This window comes from Dermochelys coriacea, chromosome 7, assembly GCF_009764565.3.
Source record: "Dermochelys coriacea isolate rDerCor1 chromosome 7, rDerCor1.pri.v4, whole genome shotgun sequence".
Taxonomy (NCBI): domain Eukaryota; kingdom Metazoa; phylum Chordata; order Testudines; family Dermochelyidae; genus Dermochelys; species Dermochelys coriacea.
In genome coordinates this window covers 46628294-46642067 of record NC_050074.1, presented here as the reverse complement: position 1 = coordinate 46642067, position 13774 = coordinate 46628294, and the positions used below count along the sequence as shown (strand labels likewise).

Sequence of the window (13774 nt, the reverse complement as noted above, 5' to 3'; positions counted from 1 at the left end):
AGCCATAGCAACCATTATAGTTACCCCAGGATATTTCCCCCACCACCCCAGTGTCATGTCCAGCTGGAGTGGGCTGGCCGGCTGGGCCAGCAACAAATGCAGATGGCATGACTGGCTTTAAAGAAATGGGCAGGGCAGAAGGAATGGAGCAGGGGCTGCGGAACTTCTGCCCCAGGCAGGGCATGGGTGGTGGAGGTGGCGCAAGCCTTAGCAGCTGGCAGGGAATGGGCGCTGGGGGCAATACCGTCCTTAGAACCACCCCTGCAGGGGTCCAGATTGCAGAGATGGGAGCAGTGACGTCTCCTGATCCCTGATGAGGCCCAACAGCCAAGCAGTCCTGAGAAAAAGAAGGAGGTTCTGGAATCCAAGACACAGAACAGGCCCCAGTCAGGAGCAGGGTAACTAGCAAGGATGGGTGAGATTGCACTGAACTAAAGTAACAGCAGTACTGCTGCTAATGATACCGAGTTAATGTACCCTTAATAACTTTTACACAGTGCCTAGCAAAGGCTATCTGATACCCAGATACTAGAGAGACTCAGAGAAATGCAGCACAGATAGAGAGGGGATAATGATGGCAATGGATGGGTAGATATTCTTTATGCTCATTAATGAATTACGAGCATAAAAAATAATCCTCCAACACCCCAGTGAGATAAGAAGAACCATTATAACTAAAGGATCATTGTCCTGAATTTGCAGCTGGGGAAACCAAGGCACAGGGAATTAATAACCCACTGATGCAGTAGCACAGCCAGGAATCAAACCCCATCTCCCTGTCTCCTGCTAGGCCATGCCCCTCCTTAGCCAGCCTTCCCATTAATCCAGTGTGGGGTTGGCATTGCCTGCTGGTAGCACGGCAGAAATCACGGCCTGGCACAGGGTTGTTTTTACATCACATTTAGTGCTGGTGGGAAGACCCAGGCTGGCACCAGAGATGCTCCAGGCAGGGGCCTGCCTGGCATCTCAGGCTGGCAGGGGAATCTGAGGTCCCAGTGTGCTGAGAGCTGGGCTCCCTCCACAGTCACTGGTCATGTCCAGCTCCAGGAGAGATGCACAAACACTTTCCCCCAGCACTATTCACGCACCCTGCATTGCAGCTGCTAGGGGGCAGAGCCCTCCCTGTGGTCACACGTCAGCCATGATGGGTCCCTGTCTCTGCCAGGAGGGGTCAGCTTCTCACAGCACCACTGCTCAGCAGGTCCGCTCAGCGTCTGGTCCCTTAGTGAGTACATTCCATTTCCTTCCCAAACTGATGGGCCTGAGTTTCAGAAGAGGGCAGAACCCAGGGTCCCTGGGCCACCCTACAATAACAGAGCAGGGTTCGCATAGCCCAGGGCTCCTGGGGCCACCCTGCAATAACAGGCCAGAACTCCTGTGGAGCACACAGCGGCCCTACACTCCAATAGCAGACTGAGACATGAACAGTACAGGGGGCACCGTGCCAGCATGGGCTTGTCAAGCCTTTAGTTGGGCCCCATCTGCTGCGGTTTAACGTGGCGCCAGCAACAATGGAGCTGATGTACATTGGTTGCGAGCGCCCGCAATTCTTTGCAGTTCAGCCCAATAGCCAGCCTCCCAGAACCCCACCACTGATGGATCAGTGACAAAATTCCTTCGTAATAGATTTGATTTCCTTCATTTCTCTGGCTGCTGAGAGCCCGCAATGCAATGCCCAAGCAGGCTTTGTTCTGAGACATGGACTGGGCTGGGAGAATGCCAATCACTCTGAAACATACTGAGACACTACAAACTGGTCTCAAAATACTTTATCATTGGGGCAAAGTAGAGTAGGGAAAACTCACCCGTTAATAGGAGCTGTTTTCAGTGTGAGGTTTATAATCTCACCAGCCAACACAGTAACATGATTCTGAGTGTGTGTGCATGCACGTGTACACACACCTTTCTGTATATGGACGTCTGTGTCATTACGAGTGTGTGGGTGTGAAACCGGCCCATCGTTACGCTTGTCAGTGAGCTCACACAGGAAAATGATAAAAGACCGGAGCACCATCACACCTGTGGGCGAACACTTTTCCCAAAGCGATCACTCTGTATCTGACCTCTCAGTCCTCAGCCTCAAAGGAACCCTGCGCAACCCTTACCAGAGATGAGTTTGGGAGCTTAAATTCATAACTCTGCTAGACACTAAAAGTCATGGACTGAATACAGACACTGGATGTATGGCTTATTAAAACAATCTATAACCCACTAATAACCCCCAGCTGCCTTTCCCCCCCCCTTTCCTCCCTATGACTGGAGGGCTGTTAACCGGCCACTTCACCTTGAATAGTCCCTTGAAATGTGTGTTAACTACTTAGGAGCTAAACAATGTGTTCCACCTTGTATTTAGCTGTGACACTCTCAGTGAATTCCCCAGACCTAAAGAGCTCTGTGTAAGCTCAACAGCTTGTCTCTCTCACCAACAAAAGTTGGTCCAATAAAAGATACCCCTTGTCTCTCTGTGTGAATGTCTGTTTCTGTATACATATGTGTCTCTCACTGTGTACATCTGTTTGTGCTGGGGCTCCCTGAGCCCCCACCAGACCCCAATTCAAGTTTTATAATATTTGCAAGGATCGAGGGGTTCTCCACACAACAAAAGAAAAGTCCTTGTCTCTCTTTCCCTTGAGAGAGAGGGGAATCCAAGTCAAAGCAAGGCAAAGGAAGGTGGTGTGACCCTTCGGCTGTTGTTTGGGGTCACCCATTCAGGGCATGGCTTATCAGCTGATATAGTGTCTACCTCCAGCCCCTCCTCTTTGGAGACCCTGCTTCATAGCTGGTCCATGTCATTTCAGGAATAGCAAAGCCTGCAACTGTCTCCCTTTGGGTTGCTCTGTCTCTGGGTATGTTTACATTGCAATTAGACACCCACAGCTGGCCAGTGCCAGCTGGCTCGGATTGCAGGGCTGTTTAATTGTGGTGTAGATGCTGGCGATCAGGCTGCAGCCTGAGCTCTGGGACCCTCCCACCTCACAGGGTCCCAGAGCCCAGGCTTCAGCCCAAACCTGAACCTCTGCACTGCAATTAAACAGCCCCTGAGCCTGAGCCTGAGCCAGCTGGCACAGGCCAGCCGCAGGTTTTAATTGCAGCATAGACCTAGCCTCTGTAGTCAGCCCTTTTCTTCCTGTTCCCCACCCCTTCCTGGGGCAAACTTTCCCTTTTTAAGTGCCCCTGCTCCAAGCCATACAGGTGCACATGGTTAGCGCTGGCTGAGCCCAGATGAGCTCATTAGCCTCCTCTCTGCTAGAGCAGGCACGTGCCGCCTCACACTGCCATCTGTGAGGGTTTCTGTGTGTACATGTCCATGCGTGTGCGTGGACACCCAGATGGAGTGACGAATCCAAGACAGTGTTCTGTGGGTTAAATAGGTTCTGCATTGAGCACTCTGGGAGGACCCAGGATTCATTCCCACGCCTAGCCTCTGCTAGATGGCCCTGGGAGCCCAGCCAAAGCATTCAGCCTGGGAGGAAGGAAGACATGCCACACAGCCCCCACTGGCTGATTGAGGAGCAGCAATGGTGGCCACTGAAGGGTGCCATGCAGGAGGTAGGGCACCTGGGCCTATTCCTGGCTCTGACACTGACTTGCTGTGTGCCCTTGGCTAGCCACTCCCCTCTTGGGCCAGAGGGCATGAGGAGACCGACTGGCCCTGTTAAAGCATTAGGGTCTCTGCAGGAGGAGAGCACTACAGCAGCATTTATTTGCGCTACTATCGTTGTCTATAGCCAACTGTGTCGGTGTCATGTCAATCAAAGTCAGGCTGGGTCTGGCCAGTACCTGTCTTAGGGGATCTCTGCAGAGCAACCAGCGGGCCGGGCTAGCGAGCCTCCCTCTGGCAGAGCTGAACCAACACCCAGCAGGGGACACTGCACTGATGTCTTTAGTGTGAGACATCAAGCCCAGGCCCTGGCCACCAGCTGTGGTCATTGGAGTCCTCTGGAGGTTTTTCAGCGGAGCAGCAGCGTTAGCCCAAGTGTCCAGGCTAAACACTGCTCTGGTCATTGTCCCCTTCTGCCTCCTTGCAAATTCCTCCAGCAGTTCTTCACTTCCTGCTGTGCCCCGCTGCCCCCTGCTGGTGGGCAACACACCATAGCTTGGAGCAGCATCAGCTAGAGCTGGGAGGCAACTGGCTTTTCCATTTCAAGGGCGATTCCTCAATTGCCCTTTTCTTCCCCATTCCAAAACGACCCCAAACCATTTTCAAAATGTCCTGCCAAAGACATTGCTGAAAAGATTTTCATTTGGGGTCAATCAGAATGTTTTGCTTTGGTCAAACTGAAATATTGCGCTCTGGTTCCAACAAATGGTTTGTTATAGAAAAAACGAATTTTCAACCAAAAGATTTCAACCCTACCGTTCCACCCAGGTCTAGCGTTAGTCGCCCTCCCATATCTGATGGGAAATCAGTGCAAGGTCATGCCATAGAGTGAAGCTACTCCCCTGATCAACCAAGTCCTGCCCTCAGATTCCCCAGGGGAATGCCCCTGCTTAGCGCCAGCCAGTTCCCAGGGATGAGATAGACATGCCGCTGAACTAGCATCCCCACTTCCCTGTGGCTTGGCCAGGTTCCAGTGATTTTGGCTCTTCTCTGATCTTGGGCCTAAATAGTGACATTAAACAAATAGAGCCAAGGCCGCTCAAACCTTCTCTTGCAGAGCGTCCTCTGCACAAAGAGAGGGCCGGTTCCACAGCTAGTGTGAGCTAGTGGCATAGAGTCTGGGCAGTCACACATATAATTTGCACTGGAGTCAACAGAGCCACATTGTGGATCTGGCCCTGCGTACCCAAAGTGCTTCTTGGCGCTAAAGACTAGCCAAGGGAGTGGGAGCTAAGAGGCACTGACAAGCGAGAAAGGAATGGGGATGGGGAATGGAACGGAGGAGAGCCTGAGTCTGCTCTCAGTTGCTCCAGTGTAAGTCAGGGGTGACTACCACTGAAATCAATATCATGACACTGGTGTAAAACTGAGGCAAACGAGAGCAGAATCAGGCCTAGAGAGTCATGCGGCAGCAAGATACGGAAAGCTTGTTCCAGATCCCACTGCAGCCACCAAATGACATGTTCTTCTCTGTGGTTCACTGGGCTGTTCTTCAGGACCCTTCCTCAGATGCTGGAGAAGGCATCAGGCTTGTGGGTGGAGCACATCAAAGGGGGTGGGCATGCTCATCTCCCGCAAACCAGCCAGGGCTGTTGGGTGGTGAACGGGGTCGCACAGGTCTGACACACTTGGCACTGGCACTACAGATCCCATGGGGATTCACTAATGAAGCACTGATCCTCTTGCCTTGATGCTAACGAGCAGGGCGGGAAGGCCTGGCTCCAGAGTGAAGGAGGACACATGGGAATAGAAGGTGGCTCGGTGTTATGGTGATAGGCCTACTAGAAACGAAAAGAAATGAAAAGAAAAGGAAAAAGAAAAAGAAAGAAAGAAATTTCAGCACCAGAGCAGCCCAGCAGTGCCAGTGGTAGCTGCTTCCCATAATGCAGCTCTTTGGGCAATACTTGCACCTGATGCTGGCAATTGATTCTCTCTCTGGTGGGAATCAGCCATGCCCTCTGTCCACAGAGCCAGCCTCACGGTGGAGAAGGTACAAGAAGCGCTACACTGAATAGACGGCTGGCCCTTTTCCAGGCTCCAGGCCACAGACAAAATCCAGTGGGTCTCTCCAGCTCATTTTGTGCTGCTTCATGTCACTGTCAGCCCAGGGGGTCTCTCTAGGGATGGGGCTGCTGTCTACATTGTGTTGGAACAGAAACGCACTGGGGAGAAAAGTCTGCCTGGTTCTTCTTCCCCTTTAGCTCTATTCCCAATTTGCCACCTTCTTGGTCCTTCAGGGGTGTGGGCCCAGAGGGACCCAATTATTAGCAGTAGCATTGCCATTACAAAAAGAAAAGGAGTACTTGTGGCACCTTAGAGACTAAGAAATTTATTTGAGCATAAGCTTTCGTGAGCTACAGCTCACTTTGAAAGCTTATGCTCAAATAAATTTGTTAGTCTCTAAGGTGCCACAAGTACTCCTTTTCTTTTTGCGAATACAGACTAATACGGCTGCTACTCTGAAAATTGCCATTACAGTAGCATCGAGGGGCTCAACCTGAGATCAGGGTCCCATCCTGCTGCCAGTGAGATCCAGCCACTGTCCAGCAGAGTTAAGTCTAACTGGACAAAACAGACAGCAGTGGGAGGGGTAAGCAGCCCAGGAAGTAGCTTTTCAGTGGGTGCAAACTGTCCTCGCTCCCCAGCTCCCCTGCCTTCCAGAGCCGGGAAGTGACTTGATAAAGGTTGCACTGCTGGTCAGTGGGAGAGCTGGGAAAACCCAGACCTGGCAGCCGTTGAGGGTCAGAGTCTGGTGTGCACTGAAATGACAACACACTGTCGTATGGCACCGAGTCTTGTATACTTTGTTCGCTGTATCCCAGCAAGGCTTTCCGGGCTGGCTACCCTGGAGTCCAGCCGTCTGCATGCAGGAGCCCATCCTGGCAGTGATTGTGTGTGAGATCTGCAGCAATCCACAGCTCCCCTCCTTTGTCCTTTCCCTGCCCTATTGGGTACAGAACGGACAGGATGGTGTGTTTCCCACAGCCCAGAGCCATCCTGAACATGGCAGGCACAGGCAAGAATAAGCATCCAGGGGTAACTCCGAGAAGCCCAGGGATTTCTAACTAGCTCCTTGCTCTTTGGCACCCAGGTATGGTCCTTTAATTGCAGCCCCCAGTCCTGTCCCACCCGTCCCACCCCCGCAGCAGTGAGCACACTAGGCCTGGAGCCTGGTTGCTTCAGAGTGGAAGACTGAAAGGGATATAAATAGGATGGTGCCGGCTTCCTTAAATTAAGCATTTGCTGACACCCCCAGTGCGATGGCGCAACGAGGCATGCTCAGGCAATCCAAGCAGAATTATTACTTTATTGCCTTTCACAAATAGAGCTGAGCAGAACGGCTCAGGAAACGGGAGATGGGATCTGAAAAGTGGTAATGGCTGAGAGACGGGGTCAGCCAGGCAGAGAGACAGGGAGCACGAGGGAGGTGGGGGGAGCTCAGGCAAAGTGTCTCCAAATCACACACCTCCAGGGCTGTGGGTTCCTGACGGGGCTGAGTGCACTAATAATCAAGGGAGGAGATGAATGCCCCTCTCGTCCCAGGCAGCCCTGGCTTTCACTGGCGCCTGCTTGACTCACAGCCGTGGCTCCGGCCCCTACAGCCACTGTCAGCTCTGGCATCAGAAGTTTGCTCTCAAATAGCAGCTGACAGAGCTTGCCTTTTTCGCTAAGCGCCTGCAACTGGCAAGCCGTATCCTTTCTGCCATCACCGAGCGGATCAGCACCCGGCCAGCCGGCACCGTGTCCTTGCCTCCAAGTCTCGGTGTCAAGGTGGGTCAGACTCTATCCCTGAGCACAGGGGCTCGGCAGGGTCAGGTCTGCCTTGTCCTGCCTGTGGGGTTGGCGCGGTGGCAAATGCATGCCCTGCTCCTGTTGGTGGTTGCCACCTCGCTACGCTGTGTGTGCTATGCCGCAAGTGTGCTGAGATGTCCAGTGCCTCTCACTCCGCAGTGCGCACACACAGGGGGAGGTGCACAGCAGGCATGGGGCATGTGGCCATGACCACACTGACCCAACAGGCAAGGAAGGAGAGCCAACCCCATGGCTGGGAGATGGGGTAGCAGCCAACAAAAGCAGATTTGGGAGGGTCAGAAAACAACTCATCTGTCCCGGCGCTAAGCTATTATATAGCACTTTTCAGCCATAGAACTCAAAGGGCTTTATGACATTATCCCCATTTTACAGATGGAGAAACTGAGGCAGGAAGCAGAGAAGTGACATATCCAAGGTCCCCCAGCAAGCTAGTGGCAGAGCACAGCCTAAAACTCAGGTCTCTGGAGCCCCAGGCCAGTGTGCTATGCGCTAGGCCACGCGGCCTCCCCATTGAATACTGAGAGGGTGATAGGAGACAGCGAATCAGTGATAAGTTTGTAGTGCAATCTGATAGTTAATAGGCCCAGTGCCTGGTGGGGCTGCATACAGAGATGCATCCAGCCTGGTGTGACCACATCACAAATCCAGCTCTGGATTCTCAGATGGAGAGACTGGCAGAGCACCACACCAAGCTCTGGACTGGCCCCCTGCATTCGATGCCAGGCCCCCTCCTGGCTGGAGAGAGCTTGGCAAAGGGGAGGGGATTCAGAGGAGAGCTGGGGGGAAGGGATTGCTTATGAGGGAAGATTGAAAGAGCTAAATAGCTAGAGCTCGGCTAAGAGGTGGTGAGAAATGGGGCACGTAAGAGCCTACAGAGGTCTGAGGGCTGTGAGCACCAAGGAGGCCAAGGGATCATTTATGTGGCACATGGTGGGGAGGCCTAGGATCAACGGGATGATATGAACAAAGGAACATTTAGTTTGAACATCGGGGGGGGGTATCCTGACAGTGAGAGACGCTAGGCTAGACACAGTCTCCCTAGAGGAGTGGGGGATGCTCTTGCAATCCCCCCTTGTGCCTGACTGAGGCCCCCCATGCCTGATACAGTCCCCTTTTGCACCCTCCCCCCCTCAGGGACTCCTCAGGGAGCCCCTCTTGTCCATCGTCTGAGCCCCAGCAGTGCACACTGCAGCCACTAGGCCACCAGAGAGGAAGCATTGCCTGGTGGTTACAGCACTGGTCCTGTAGTCAGAGGTTCTAGTCCTGGCTCATCTACTGCCTTGCTATGTGCCCTTAGGCATGTCACTTCACCTGTGCATGCCTCTCTTTCCCCTCTGGTCACATGGAGAATAATAAAACTCTCTGCCCCATAAGGGGGTTGTGAGGGTCAATTCGTTAATGTTTTTCAGGTGCATTGAGCTCCGGGGATAGCAGGGCCTATGGAAGGAGATAATTGGAGTAATTCTGGGGTTCTCTAGGGCCCATTCTGTCAGTTTCCCTTGCTGTAGTAGGTGAGATGTCATTTGCCTTCACGTTGATTCATTCTGAAGAGCCCTAAGCTGCCTTTGTTTTCCCTCTAGTCCTGAAGTCTGTGGAACAAAGAAAATGTCTGTGTCCAGCTCCCCCCGTACATCTCGACCTAGTCTCTAGTCACTGTCCTGTTCAAGCAGAACCGTTTCTCAAATCACAGCCATGCCTGGCACTCGAGTCTCCCTCAAGCGGTTCTCTTCTCCAGGGGTCCTAGGTTTCTGTTAGCTGCTCTATCTCTCTCAGTCTTGCCTATTAAATGGCTCTACCATCCTAAAAATCATAGAACTACCTTATTTCTTATTTCCTATGAACCTAAAAACTGAATCTAGCCAGAACAGGCCAGATCCTGAGCTGGTGTGAAACAGCACCGCATCATTGATTTCAATGGCGTGAATGGGTTTACTCCTCTTGAGTTTAATGGAACTGCACTGATGTACCTCAGCTCAGAATCTGGCCCAGGTCAGGAAAACACTGGAGCACATACATATGTTCATCCCTATGCAGGAAAACATGCATGCGGTGCGTACACAAAGTGCTTACCTTTAAGCATGCTTGGTAAGCTGGGTGCAAGCAAATAGTACATGGCCAAATGTAAAGTGATACATCTGGGAACAAAGAATGTAGGCCATACTTGCCGGATGGGGGGCTCTCTCCTGGGAAGCAGTGACTCTGACAAAGATTTGGGGGTTGTGGTGGAGAATCTGCTGAACGTCAGCTCCCAGCATGACGCTGTAGCCAAAAGAGCTAAGGGGATCCTGGGATGCATAAACAGAGGAACCTTCAGTAGGAGTAAAGAAGTTGTTTTACTTCTATATTTTTTCTCTGGTGTGACAGTTGCTGGGACAGTGTGTCCAATTCTGGTGCCCGCAATTCAAAAAGGATGTGGATAAATTGGAGAAGGTTCAAAGAAGAGCCACAGGAATGATTAAAGGATTGGAAAACCTGCCTTACAGTGATAGACTCTAGGAGCTCAATCTATCTATTTAACAAAGAGAAGGTTAAGGGGTGACTTGATCACAGTCTATAAGTACCCACATGGGGAACAAATAAGTTAATAATGGGCTCTTCAATTTAGCAGACAAAAGGTATAATATGATCCAATGGCTGGAAATTTAAGCTAGATCCATTCAGAGTGGAGATAAGGTATCCAGAATTTTTCCAGCACCAGCAATGTTTAAATCAAGATTGGAGGCTTTCTTAAAAGATCTGATTCTGCTCTGGTTCACAGAGGAATTAATTCAAGGACATCCTGTGGGTTGTGTTATAGGGGAGACCCGACGAAATTATTACAACCATCCCTTCTGGCCTCAGAAACTATGAATCTATTAATCTGTAAATCCCATTGACTTTGAGCATGTACTTAAGTGAAGCACATGCTTAAATGCTTTCCTGAATCGGGGGCCTGAGAGACGATGCCACAGTTGGCAGCCCTGCTCCTCTGGGAGTAGTTAGGTCCTTGTCTTTGCATGTATTTGTTCAAAGAGCTGTACTGGAGTCATCAGATGCCCTCCAAACGCTACACAAGCCTGAAAGGGGATTGGTGGCAGCCAATTTGTGAGGGTAGCAGGCAAGGGGTTTTACATGTAAAAACAAAGACAACAAATATGCCCCCCAACCTGCCGCACATCTTGTGCTCTACCATTCATTCAGCTCTCCTGTTGCTCTTCAGTCTTCTCACCTGACAGCTGAAACTGCAGCTTCAGGCTCCTTTCTTGGTGATTTTCTGAAATATGGAACATACAAGGAGACTCTGAGAGCAAGCCCCAGTCTCCACTGGCCCTGTGTTTGATTGATGCCATCAGTCATTTCGATAAATTGCCTCAAAATAGACATCCTGTCGGGTCTGCTTTATGAGAGGGTGATTGTCTGTCAGTGATTGTCTGATGGATGACTGTCCAGGGTAATTTTAATTCCACACAAATTAATTCAGGTTGCTCTTTGGAATAGCTGGTCAAATCACGCATTCACAAGACATCAGTGGCAAAAATGAGCAATGTGCTCTGATTTCTCGTTTGCCTTTCTTACAAGTATCCTTAAAGATTCAAAGGCGTCCATGGGGTGGAATGAGTTAAAACTTTTCTCTTGCATTTATAAAACAGACTCAACTTTTTTAAGATGAAGGAGTTTGGGCTTTTCAGACGGCATGATAAATAATGCACTTTGTTTCACATGAATTAGATTGCAGACTTCATCTGGCGATTTCTTTTTAACTGGAGGGCAATTGAGCACCTTTTCGTCCCCTAGGAATGTTACAGAATTGTCTTCATAGCATGCCTCTGGCTCTAGATAGATAGCAAATACCTATGAGCCTTGCTGGGACCTAACACTTAAAGCTGCAAAAGAGTATTCTTCCCTCTCGTGTAGAAAAGAGAGAAAGAATTAGAGAGGTGAAGGGGAAATTCATAAATTCCTCAATCCCAAGGCCAGAAGGGACCCTTGAGATCAGCTAGTCTGACCTCCTGTATAGCACAGGCCAGAGAACGGCCCCCAAATCATTCCTGGAGCAGAGCTTTTAGAAAAACCTCCAATCTGGATTTAAAAATTGTCAGTCATGGAGAATCCACCACACTCCTGGGTAGTTGTTCTAATGGGAAAGAAAGAAAGAAAGAAAGAAAGAAAGAAAGAAAGAAAGAAAGAAAGAAAGACTTAGTTTCCTGCTCAGATTTCCCCCCAGCCAGTCATTTACTTTTGCTCGCTTGGTCAGTTGTTAATTGTGTGACTGGCTTGAAAAACTGGAAGAAAATAAAAACAAACACATCTGTCAATCGCTTCCTCTCACCTCAGCCTACACCTATTTGGGGGATGATGAGTGTGTGGAGGGGTAAATCAAAGAATATACCGAGGCCAAACAGAAGGAGGGCTCCAAGTTACCTTGTGTGGCTGGGGGCTGCTCTGTACAAGCCCTGAATTAGGGCTCTAGACTCTGTACAAAGGAGAGAGGAGGAAACAAGTGTCTCTATTTTACCGGATTCCTTCACACTTCTCTTCCCTACCCGGCTCTGCTCTCTGCTTTCATCTCCCTGCCTGGTCGGTTTGTTTATTAAAAGCCACGCGGAGCCGTCAGCCCTTTTGAGGCGTTTTCACATATTCAGACTTTTTCATCTTGCCCACGAAGGACGTTGAATCGTTCAAACGCAGCAAAACCTGCTCAGACAGGCCACCCCGGCTGGCATCAAATGGAAAAGGCAGCCCCTTCTTTCCGAGACAAGCCAGCAGCAAAGAGGTATATTTTTGCTGCCCCGGAGCTCCCGGGAAGATGGGGAAGGGGGCGGGGGGGGGGTCAGAGTCTGGATCGGGCGAATACAATTATTTCTGGAGTGAACCGCCCGCCCAGCCCCCCAAGTCAACTTTAGATGAGGCCGAATGGCCAGAATTGGGAGTGGGTGCCGGGCGCACAGCACTGCCCGGCTCCCAGTCCAATCTTGTAGCAGCCTTTCAATCTGCCAGAAAAAATTGGATTAGACACCGAGGCTATGTACAGGTTTAGCAAGCCTTTGCCAAGCAAAGGGTGCCCCCCCCCCATCCAGACTAACGGGGGAGAGGGGTTAGCACCAGCCCCTTGGTTCTGGGGAAGACGAGCGGGTGCCCAGAGGGCAGCGTGGCAGAGCCAAGTCTCCTGCAGCCCCCAGGACGGGCTGCGTTGCCTTGCCCCAGGCGGGCACAGGGAAGGGAAGGTCCTTGTGGCAGGAGATGCCGATGGAGAGCAATCGCTTACCTGGGCAACAAGGGGACTGTTAGCGGCTGGGAAGCAGCGCTCCCCTCCCGGGCCAGCCTCTTCCTCGCCTCCCCATCGGAGCCAGGCAGAGGCGAGCGGACCTGGGCTGCCGGCTGGCTGGCTGGGGAGCTGCTGCCTCCGCCCGGTGCTGGAGGGGCTCTGCCTCTCGGTCCTTGGCTCTTGCATAAGTAGCTGCCCGCCGCGCTGGTGCTGAAGGCTCTTGATTTGCTCAGCTGCCGAGCGGGGCTCTCCCGCGCCCGCGCCCGCGCCCTCTCCCTCATGCTCGCGGGTTTGGCTCCCGCTGGAAACTCCTCCAAAGGCGCCCAAGCCGCGCAGCTGGCGCGGCCGGGCGCGCAGCAAGGAGCTGTCCGAGCCTGGGGTGCTGAACCCAAGCGCCCGGCGCCCGGGCGCGGCTGGGCACTGTCCCGTTCCGCGGGGGGGTGGGGGGGTGGCGGGGGCGCAGCCCCACGCCTCCCATCCTCCTAAGGGACAGGGTCCGCGGGGGCAGTGGCTCATAGCACCGGGGGGCATCTAGGGGATCCCCCACGGAGGCGCCCGGCAGAGAGGCCCCACTGAGCCGGTGCTGTCTGGGCATGGGGTCCCAGAGGGAGCCCCAAACCGACCCCCCGGCACCCCTGCCCTCAGGCCCCATACTGCGCCCCCTCCAGGCACCCTTGCCCCCGCACCCTCCCGCTGTTGCCTGGCCACAGCCTCGGTGGCAATAAGAGCACAGAGCCCTTGGCCCAGCAACAGGGGCTGGGCTTTGCCCAGCATGGAGCCTGCATCTCCCCGGGTGGCCCTGGGCTGGATGGTCACATCAGCCTCCAGTGCAGCTCCCCTCTTTGCTCCCTGGGGCCATGGTGGCCAGGGGTACCCTGGAGAGCAGTGGAGGCTACAGCCCTGGCCGTGCCCCCTCCAATGCACCAGCGATTCCTGTTCAACTCCCAGCCAGGCTCTCCCTTAGCCCCTGGTTGCCCTGCTGTGGTTGCCCTGCTGGGGGTGCTGGGCCAGTGGGGGTGATTCACCCAGCCACTGGCACCCCCAGCCATGCTCTCTGCCTGGGGCTTCCCTGTGGGCCAGGGATGCTGCCTCAGTTGGCAAATGGCCTGCGGGCT

At 52.6% G+C, this 13774-nt stretch overlaps 1 protein-coding gene across 1 annotated transcript in view; it reads right to left on the bottom strand.

Annotated features, from left to right (window-relative positions):
* Positions 1–12970, bottom strand: part of GRM2 (glutamate metabotropic receptor 2) — a 72476-nt gene extending 59506 nt beyond the window's left edge. The window contains exon 1 of the mRNA XM_038411475.2: positions 12660–12970. The gene's annotated coding sequence lies outside the window, so the exon portion shown is untranslated. The remainder of the gene's footprint in view (positions 1–12659) is intronic.
* Between the last annotated feature and the right edge of the window lie 804 nt (positions 12971–13774).